General features: G+C 44.8%; 2 non-coding genes across 2 annotated transcripts; both read right to left on the minus strand.

Annotated features, from left to right (window-relative positions):
* Positions 1-3,007: 3,007 nt before the first annotated feature.
* Positions 3,008-3,198, minus strand: LOC133398897 (U2 spliceosomal RNA). The gene has a single exon (XR_009768113.1). It is a non-coding gene; the product is annotated as a U2 spliceosomal RNA (small nuclear RNA).
* Positions 3,199-6,577: 3,379 nt separating this feature from the next.
* On the minus strand, positions 6,578-6,741 carry LOC133398896 (U1 spliceosomal RNA). The gene has a single exon (XR_009768112.1). It is a non-coding gene; the product is annotated as a U1 spliceosomal RNA (small nuclear RNA).
* Positions 6,742-9,338: the final 2,597 nt, after the last annotated feature.

Consider the following 9,338-nt stretch of genomic DNA (forward strand, 5'->3'; position numbering starts at 1 on the left):
TGTTCAACCTATATTTAATTTAATACACTACAAACACAAGATATTTAATGTTCAAACTGACACACTATTGTTTTTAGCAAATAATAATTCACTTAGAATTTTATGGCTGAAACACTTTCCAAACAAGTTGGGACAGGCGGCAAAAAAGACTGAGAAAATTGAGGAATGCTCATCAAACACCTGTTTGGAACATCCCACAGGTGAACAGGCAAATTGGGAACAGGTGGATGCCATGATTGGATATAAAAGGAGCTTCCCTGAAATGGTCAGTCATTCACAAGCAAAGAGCAAAGTCATTCACAAGCAAAGTGCGTGAGAAAAATAGTCGAACAGTTTAAGGATATTATTCCTCAACGTAGAATTGCAAGAAATTTAGGGATTTCATCAGCTACGGTCCATAATATCATCAAAAGGTTCAGAGAATCTGGAGAAATCACTGCATGTAAGCGGCGTGGCCGAAAACCAACATTGAATGCCCGTGACCTTCGATCAATCAGGCGGCACTGCATAAAAAAAAAAACATCAGTGCATCAAAAACCGACAATGTGTAAAGGATATCACCACATGGGCTCAGGATCACTGCAGAATACCAATGTCAGTATATACAGTTCGGCGCTACATTCGTAAGTGCAACTTGAAACTCTACTATGCAAGGCAAAAGCCATTTATCAACAACACCCAGAAACGCCGCCGGCTTCTCTGGGCCCGAGCTCATCTAAGATGGACTGATGCAAAGTGGAAAAGTGCTCTGTGGTCCGACGAGTCTACATTTCAAATTGTTTTTGGAAACTATGGACGCCGTGTCCTCCAGGCCAAAGAGGAAAAGAACCATCCGGAGGCAAAGTTCAAAAGCCAGCATCTGTGATGGTATGGGGCTGTGTTAGTGCCAATGGCATGGGTAACTTACACATCTTTGAAGGCACCATTAATGCTGAAAGGTACATACAGGTTTTGGAGAAACATATGCTGCCATCCAAGCAACATCTTTTTCATGGGCGCCCCTGGGCTGTTTTTCTGCAAAGAGACCAGGACGACTGATCCGTGCAAAGGAAAGAATGAATGGGGCCATGTAAAGTGAGTTTTTGAGTGAAAACCTCCTTCCATCAGCAAGGGCATTGAAGATATAACGTGGCTGGGTCTTTCAGCATGACGATGAGCCACAATACCAGCAACAGTGTGTGAAAACCTTGTGAAGACTTACAGAAAACATTTGACCTCTGTCATTGCCAACAAAGGGTATATAACAAAGTATTGAGATTAACTTTTGTTAAATACCAAATCCTTATTTTCCACCATAATTTGCTAATAAACTCTTTAAAAATCAGACAATGTGATTTTCTGGATGTTTTTTTTTTCCATTTTGTCTCCCATAGGTGAGGTATACGCATGATGAAAATTACAGGACTCTCTCCTCTTTTGAAGTGTGAGAACTTGCACAATTGGTGGCTGACACGCAGACGGAATGGTAGCCGACTGGTGAGAGCGTCAGCCTCACAGATCTGAGGACCTGGGTTCAATCCCCGGCCCCGCCTGTGTGGAGTTTGCATGTTCTCCCCCGTGCCTGCGTGGGTCTTCTCCAGGCACTCCGGTTTCCTCCCACATCCCAAAAACATGCATGGTAGGTTAATTGACAACTCTAAATTGCCTGTTGGTGTGAATGTGAGTGCGAATGGATGGATGGTTGTTTGTTTGTATGTGCCCTGCGATTGGCTGGCAACCAGTTCAGGGTGTACCCCGCCTCCTGCCCGATGACAGCTGGGATAGTCTCCAGCACGCCCGCGACCCTAGTGAGGAGAAGCGGCTCAGAAAATGGATGGATGGATGTCCACACGCATACACACACACATAAACAAAGTGGAAAATTGTATTTGAGGTAATTAGAGCCTTAAATAGGTCAATAAGTCAGAACAACATATGACAGATACACATTAACCAGTGAGTGAGCTGAGGCCTTGCAGGTTGGTCATGACCTGCATGTTCTTCAAAATGTCCTTGTTGGAAAAAAAGGCTGAATGCAGTTTCAGGCATGGCTGCTGCTGTGAAAGTGAGCTCACCAAACTGATGAGCTTTTATGGACCTGAAGGCCCTCAACCGATAGGAGGGGATAAATTCAAACTGACCAATAAGAGTTGAAATTCAAACATAAAACCCTCTAGTCTTTGTTGTCCATAATTTGTACAGTTACTGCATGAGGGATATTTAACTCTTCGGCCTACTACACCAGTGTATCCATTGTTGATCATTATTGTGGGACTTTAAAGTACTGTGAATATTACATTTAAATGGTTGCAGACCATTTTCTGTTGAGTTTAGGATATGGGCTGTAATTACAATTTGGTTTGTTTGTTTTCGGGATGCTACACGCGTGCAGGAATTTTCGTAGGCGTAGGTGCAACGTAGTGCAAATAGGTCTTTGATGAACTGTCACCGTGTCCTGTTTTGTGGCGACATGAGAAAAGCTTCAGTTGAAGAGCCGCCACTGTCACATAGTATGTCGGAAAAAAAAGCTTTTGATAACTTAATGTCCCAGTTGCTGCGATGGTACTGACCAAGTTTGAAGTCCATCCGATGAAAGCTGTAGGACAAGTTCTCAAAGGTGTTACACTTGAACATTGTTCAAAAGTGTACCTTTCAAAGGTCATAGGCGGGTTTCTCTTAAGTTTAGGATATGGGTCGCGACCCACTTTAATATAAATTGATTTTTTTTTTTAAACAGCCTCTAAAACCACATGGACAGTATATTATATTTTAAAATATAGTTTCAAATGGGTTTGCTGTACCGCTAAAGTCATATTGCTTGCCATGACGTCCACCAGCCATACTGGGCTTTAACATTCCTTGTCACTTTTCTCCAATGCTCCATGTCCAAACTGAATATCCATACATACAACACAAAAGGTCAGAATAACAGACCCCAGAGTTACTTGTTTACCTTCTGTTCACTGCATTAATTATAATTCAAGTCATTGGATTGATGGCTCAATTGATATTTATTTTGACCAAGTTGAAGAGGTGCACCATTCCTGGAGATACTGCAATACCAAGTTGATCCGTGGAGTGGACAGAGCAAGCCCCTATTCCATCTCCCAGTTCCAAAAATCAATTTAATACATGGTCCCCAGATAGGGGACGTATCAGATATTAAACTGATAAGAACAGATACTACACTTGATCTTAGCCAAAAGACCGAGAAGCGATGCCAACATAATGCCAGAAAAGACGTACAAGCCAAAGTTATGGTGGCACATATCGACATGATAATCACAGATGAGTCACATATGGACACGCCAAACAACAATTATGAAACGAATGTCAACTGTTGTTTTTCAACGTTTATATCGAAATAATGTTGTCAGATGCTCGTGTTCCTTGGTCACGTGGTCCACGTCGACCCAATAGAATGCGGAGATTAACGCATATCCTTTCGCCGTGTATTAAGTCTTAAACAACCAAAGAAATAATGAGTTATTTGTAATTACAATCGGTTGCTGGTACAATGCTCCAAATTCACCACCTCTAGAATCTAGAATATAACATAACAAACTACTATCAAACAAGTGTTTAAAGAATCTCTATGTATGAGTACTGAAATCAATTGAGTTTTCTATGTTTTTTTCAATTTACCTGTATATGATCACTACCGTTACCAGTTACACACACAGAGTATGGTTGCCTGTGATTATACACATGGACAGCAGGTGGTTTCGTCTGCACATGAAGCATCAAGACATGGACCATGACTCGAAACCAATGACCGAAGCGTTACGATGTTATCAGAATCAGAATCAGAATCATCTTTATTTGCCAAGTATGTCCAAAACACACAAGGAATTTGTCTCCGGTAGTTGGAGCCGCTCTAGTACAACAGACAGTCAATTTACAGAACACTTTGGGGACATAAAGACATTGACAAAAAACAATTGTGCAAAAAGATGCAGAGTCCTCTAGCACTTAGAGCAGTTCGAATGACTGCTCTAAGTGCAGTCATTCGACAAATGTTACAGATACTCCTCAATCAGTGTGCAAATGGAGCAGATGCTACTCTGGCATGAGTGGCCAGTATATGCAAATAGTGCAGCATGGCGAGACAACTACAGTGAGTGCACGAGTAATACATAATTGGCCCCACAGAAATGTGACAACGAACTCAAGTCAAATAATTTCCAGCTTGTTGTAATGGAATTATAGGTTAGGTGTTTAAGAAGTTGATCGCAAGAGGGAAGAAGCTGTTGGAATGTCTACTAGTTCTAGTTTGCGTTGATCGGTAGCGCCTACCTGAGGGAAGGAGCTGGAAGAGCTGGTGACCGGGGTGCAGACGGTCCGAGAGGATTTTGCACGCCCTTGTCTTAGTTCTGGCAGCGTGCAAGTCCTCAATGGTGGGTAGGGGGGTACCGACAATCCTTTCAGCAGTTTTGATTGTCCGTTGCAGTCGGAGTTTGTCCTTTTTTGTAGCAGCACCAAACCAGACTGTGATGGAAGAACACAGGACTGATTCGATGACCGCTGTGTAGAACTGTCTCAGCAGCTCCGGTGGCAGGCCGTGCTTTCTCAGAAGCCGCAGGGAGTACATCCTCTGCTGGGCCTTTTTGAGGACGGAGTTGATGTTGGTCGCCCACTTCAGGTCCTGAGAGATTGTAATTCCCAGGAACTTGAAGGTCTCGACGGTTGACACAAGGCAGCTGGACAACGTGAGGGGCAGCTGTGGCGAAGGATGCCTCCTGAAGTCCACGATCATCTCTACCGTCTTGAGCGTGTTCAGCTCCAGGTTGTGTCGGCCGCACCACAGCTCCAGCCGCTCCGCTTCCTGTCGATATGCAGACTCGTCACCGTCCTTTGATGAGGCCTATGACAGTGGTGTCATCTGCAAACTTCAGGAGCTTGACAGTCGGGTTCGCTGAGGTGCAGTCGTTCGTGTAGAGAGAGAAAAGCAGCGGAGAGAGGATACAACCTTGGGGCGCCCCAGTGCTGATGCTGCGTGTGGATGAGGTGGCCTCCCCCAGCCTGACCTGCTGTGTCCTGCCCGTCAGAAAGCTGTAAATCCACTGGCAGATGGCAGGTGAGACGCTGACCTGGAGAAGCTTGGTTGAAAGGAGTTCAGGGATGATGGTGTTGAACGCTGAGCTGAAGTCCACGAACAGGATCCTCGCGTAGGTCCCTGCACTGTCGAGGTGTTCTGGGATGAAGTGCAGTCCCATGTTGACTGCATCATCCACAGACCTGTTCGCTTGGTAGGCAAACTGCAGGGGGTCCAGCAGGGGACCTGTGACACTCTTGAGGTGGTCCAGCACGAGACGTTCAAAGGACTTCATGACCACAGATGTCAAAGCGACAGGCCTATAGTCATTCAGACCAGAGATTGCAGGTTTCTTGGGGACTGGAATGATGGTGGAGCGTTTGAAACAGGATGGAACTTCGCACATTTCCAAAGATCTGTTGAAGATCTGAGTGAAAACTGGAGCGAGCTGGTCCGCGCAGACTTTGAGGCAGGATGGGGACACATGGTCCGGTCCTGCCGCTTTGTTAATCTTCTGTTGTTTGAAGATGCGTCTCACATCCTGTTCAGGGATGGTTAACGCAGAAGTCAGAGGTGTGGTTGTGGTCGCGGGTGCGGCCGGGTGGGTGTGTGGAGTGAAACTGTCCTTTTCAAATCTGCAGTAGAAGGTATTCAAGTCGTTGGCTAGTGTGCTATTGTTCTCAGCTTGGGGGGATCGTTGCTTGTAATTAGTCAGCGATTGGAATGCATGCCAGACTGATTTAGAGTCGTTCGCGCTAAACTGTTTTTCTAACTTTGCTGCATAGATCCTCTTTGCAATGTTAATTTCTTTAGTAAGCTGGTTTCTAGCTCGATTATACAGGGCCCTGTCCCCGCTCTGATATGCATCTTCCTTAGCTTGGCGAAGCTGCTTAAGTTTAGCAGTGAACCACGGCTTGTGGTTGTTGAATGTCCGAAATGATTTTGTTGGTACACAAACCTCTTCACAGAAACTGATATAGGGTGTGACAGTGTCCGTATATTCATCCAGGCTGCCAGCTGAATTTTCAAAGACACTCCAGTCTGTGCAGTCTAAACAGCTTTGAAGTTCCATCTTGGCTTCATTGGTCCACTTTTTGACTGGTTTCACTGTAGGCTTCGCACATTTAAGTTCTTGCTTGTACGTTGGTATTAAGTGAATTAAGCAGTGATCAGACGAGCCCAGGGCTGCAGGAGGTATAGCACGGTATGTGTTTTTTACCGTAGTGTAGCAGTGGTCTAAAGTATTATTTTCCCTGGTAGGACAGTCGATGTGCTGCTTGTATTTAGGGAGTTCGTGGTTGAGTTTAGCTTTGTTAAAGTCCCCGAGAATAATGAGGGGTGAGTCCGGGTGTTTTTTTTCAATTTCGTTGACTTGTTCGGCGAGCGTTGCTAACGCTCGCCCAACAAGCTTGAAGCTTCATCTTGTCATAACTAACTGGTTCTACTACTCAGAGAAAACCCATGTATGCTAGAAATTACATCATCCTGCAGTAACATAGCGCCATATGATGTCCACGCCAGCTTTTACAATGAAGAACACCCTCATTATTTTCAACCAACGATCAGGGGAGAGCGCAAACTCAGCCCACCGCTACCAGAAATTATGCAGTCAAGATTGCCACATTTGGGGAACTCGCAGAGGTCAGCACAACCAGAGAGCAATGGCTGAGCCTCTCCCTGGGTGAACCACCTTCTCGATCATAGTGTCTCCCCTGCCAGATAAGTATGGGTTGGACTCCGTGCGAGCACGCAAGTCATTCACACGCACGCTATGTCAAGCGACGGTGTCATCATGAGCATGTGAACAACCATACACACAACGGGCAAGCCGGAACATACGCTAGATGAAACACTACTGTGTGCTAATACATGAACAAATGATTGGACTAATTTAAAAAAATCGAAAGTAAACATAATTAGAAGTAGTTCTTGACGTAAATAAGAATAAATATTAAACACGAAAAAAGACTTCCAGGTCCAACAGTTGGCTGCGCATCTCACATTGCTACTGCCACCTACTAATAGCTATTGCGCATGACAACCTTGGCGACGTTTTAGACAAAATGCATTCATTCTACTTCCCATGGGCTCACCAACTGTGGGAGGGGCATAGGGGTCGGGTGCAGTGCGAGCTGGGCGGTGGCCGAAGGCAGGGACCTTGGCGTTCCGACCCCCGACTACAGAAGCTGGCTCGAGGGTACGTGGAATGTCACCTCTCTGGCAGGGAAAAAGCCCGAGCTGTTGCGTGAGGTCGAGAGGTTCCGACTTGATATAGTCGGACTTGCCTCCTATTATCATTGCATCTCTACTTTTCGCAGATGATGTGGTTCTGTTGGCTTCATCAAGCCGTGATCGCCAACTCTCACTGGAGCAGTTCGCAGCGGAGTGTGAAGCGGCTGGGATGAGAATCAGTACCTCCAAATCTGAGACCATGGTCATCAGTCGGAAAAGGGTGGCGTGCCCTCTCCGGGTCGGAGATGAGATTCTGCCCCAAGTGGAGGAGTTCAAGTATCTTGGGATCTTGTTCACGAGTGAGGGGAGAATGGAATGGGAGATCGACAGGCGGATCGGTGCAGCGTCTACAGTGATGCGGGCTTTGTATCGGTCCGTTGTGGTAAAGAAGAAGCTAACCCGAAAGGCGAAGCTCTCGATTTACCGGTCGATTTACGTTCCTACCCTCCTGACCGAAAGAACAAGATCCCGGATACAAGCGGCCGAAATGAGTTTCCTCCGCATGGTGTCCGAGCTCTCCCTTAGAGATAGGGGGAGAAGCTCGGTCATCCGGGAGGATCTCAGAGTAGAGCCGCTGCTCCTCCACATAGAGAGGAGCCAGATGAGGTGGACGGGGGTTCTGATACGGATGCCTCCCGGACACCTCCCCGGTGAGGTGTTCCAGGCACGTCCCACCGAGAGAAGACCCTGGGGACGACCCAGGACACTACGTCTTTCGGCTGGCCTGGGAACGCCTCGGGATCCCCACGGAAGAGCTGGATGAAGTGGCTGGGGAGAGGTGTACAACATTCCTTGTCACTTTTCTCCTATGCTCCATGTCCAAACTTAATACGCCTCTGTACAATACTGAAGGTCAGAATAACAGACAGACCCCAGAGTTCAGAGTCACTTGTTTACCTTCTGTTCAGTGCATTAAATATAGTTCAAGTCATTGGATTGATGCCTCAATTGATATTTATTTTGACCAAGTTGTGGAGATACTTCAAATACCAGGTTGATGCAAGGAGTGGACAGAACAAGCCACTATTCCATCTCGCAGCTCCAAAAATCTATTTAATATATATATACCCCAAACTGCTCCCCGGGCGTTTCAGCTGCCCCCTGCTCCATTGTGTTCCACTAACAAGTTTGTGTGTTCACTGTGATGGGTAAAATGCAGAGAACAAATTTTGTGCATGTTCATGACAATAAAGGTGATTCTTCTTCTTTGCTTAATTTCCTCACTATTTGTAACATTTTTTTCTGAATGTCTTCAGTGCTCTCTCTTTGAAATTATGTGCACTTGCACATTTTAATATGAATGAATTAACAATGAAGACTCACAAAATATATATTTTTTAAAAATAATTTAATAAGGAAGTCATTGTCCAAAACTCATTTAGCCCTTACATAAGAACACTGAGATGTCCCAGGTGACCTGAACATCACTTTTGAAAACGAGTGGTCAAGTTCGGTTAGCTAAACAAATTAGATGATAAAATTCCATTTTCGCCATCAACGACTGAAAGAAAATTTTAATACGGAAGAAAGACTCCTGTAAGTTGTCAACCGCTGAGTGACTAGTCAGAAGATTTTAAGGATGCTAAATTGGATATGATGTCACTTCACATCAACAGGTAAAGCTAATTGTGAAACATGGGGCCGACTCGTGACCATACATTTCCTTAAGATTATTAAACTTCAGTATTATAACCAAACTACATTTGTTTACTTTTTTGTATGTTTTCAGTAATAATTGTTAAAAATAGTTACATATTTCACGAGTGGTTGGTTTTGCTTTCACTCTGTCGTTTTTTTTGCATTAATTCTTGTGCAGAGCATGCTTACTGTTTTTGGATATAAGTTGAAATGTTTAATGGCAAATATTCATGTCTTTTGACGTTTCTGGCATGTCTTTAATCGATTATTAACACTTATCACATGACAAATTTGAACATTGTGAAACCAAATTTGTGGAAGGGGTGTAATTCGCCTCCTCTGCGACGATGGCGCTAGAGTCCTACTGTCAGTGAGCAAAGAAAGAAACAGGAAGTAGTTCAGCGAGGCAGAGCCATTGATGTGTTTTCGTCAAAATGTTGAGCAAACAGCTATT

The sequence above is a fragment of the Phycodurus eques genome, unplaced genomic scaffold, assembly GCF_024500275.1.
Source record: "Phycodurus eques isolate BA_2022a unplaced genomic scaffold, UOR_Pequ_1.1 contig_453, whole genome shotgun sequence".
NCBI lineage: Eukaryota > Metazoa > Chordata > Actinopteri > Syngnathiformes > Syngnathidae > Phycodurus > Phycodurus eques.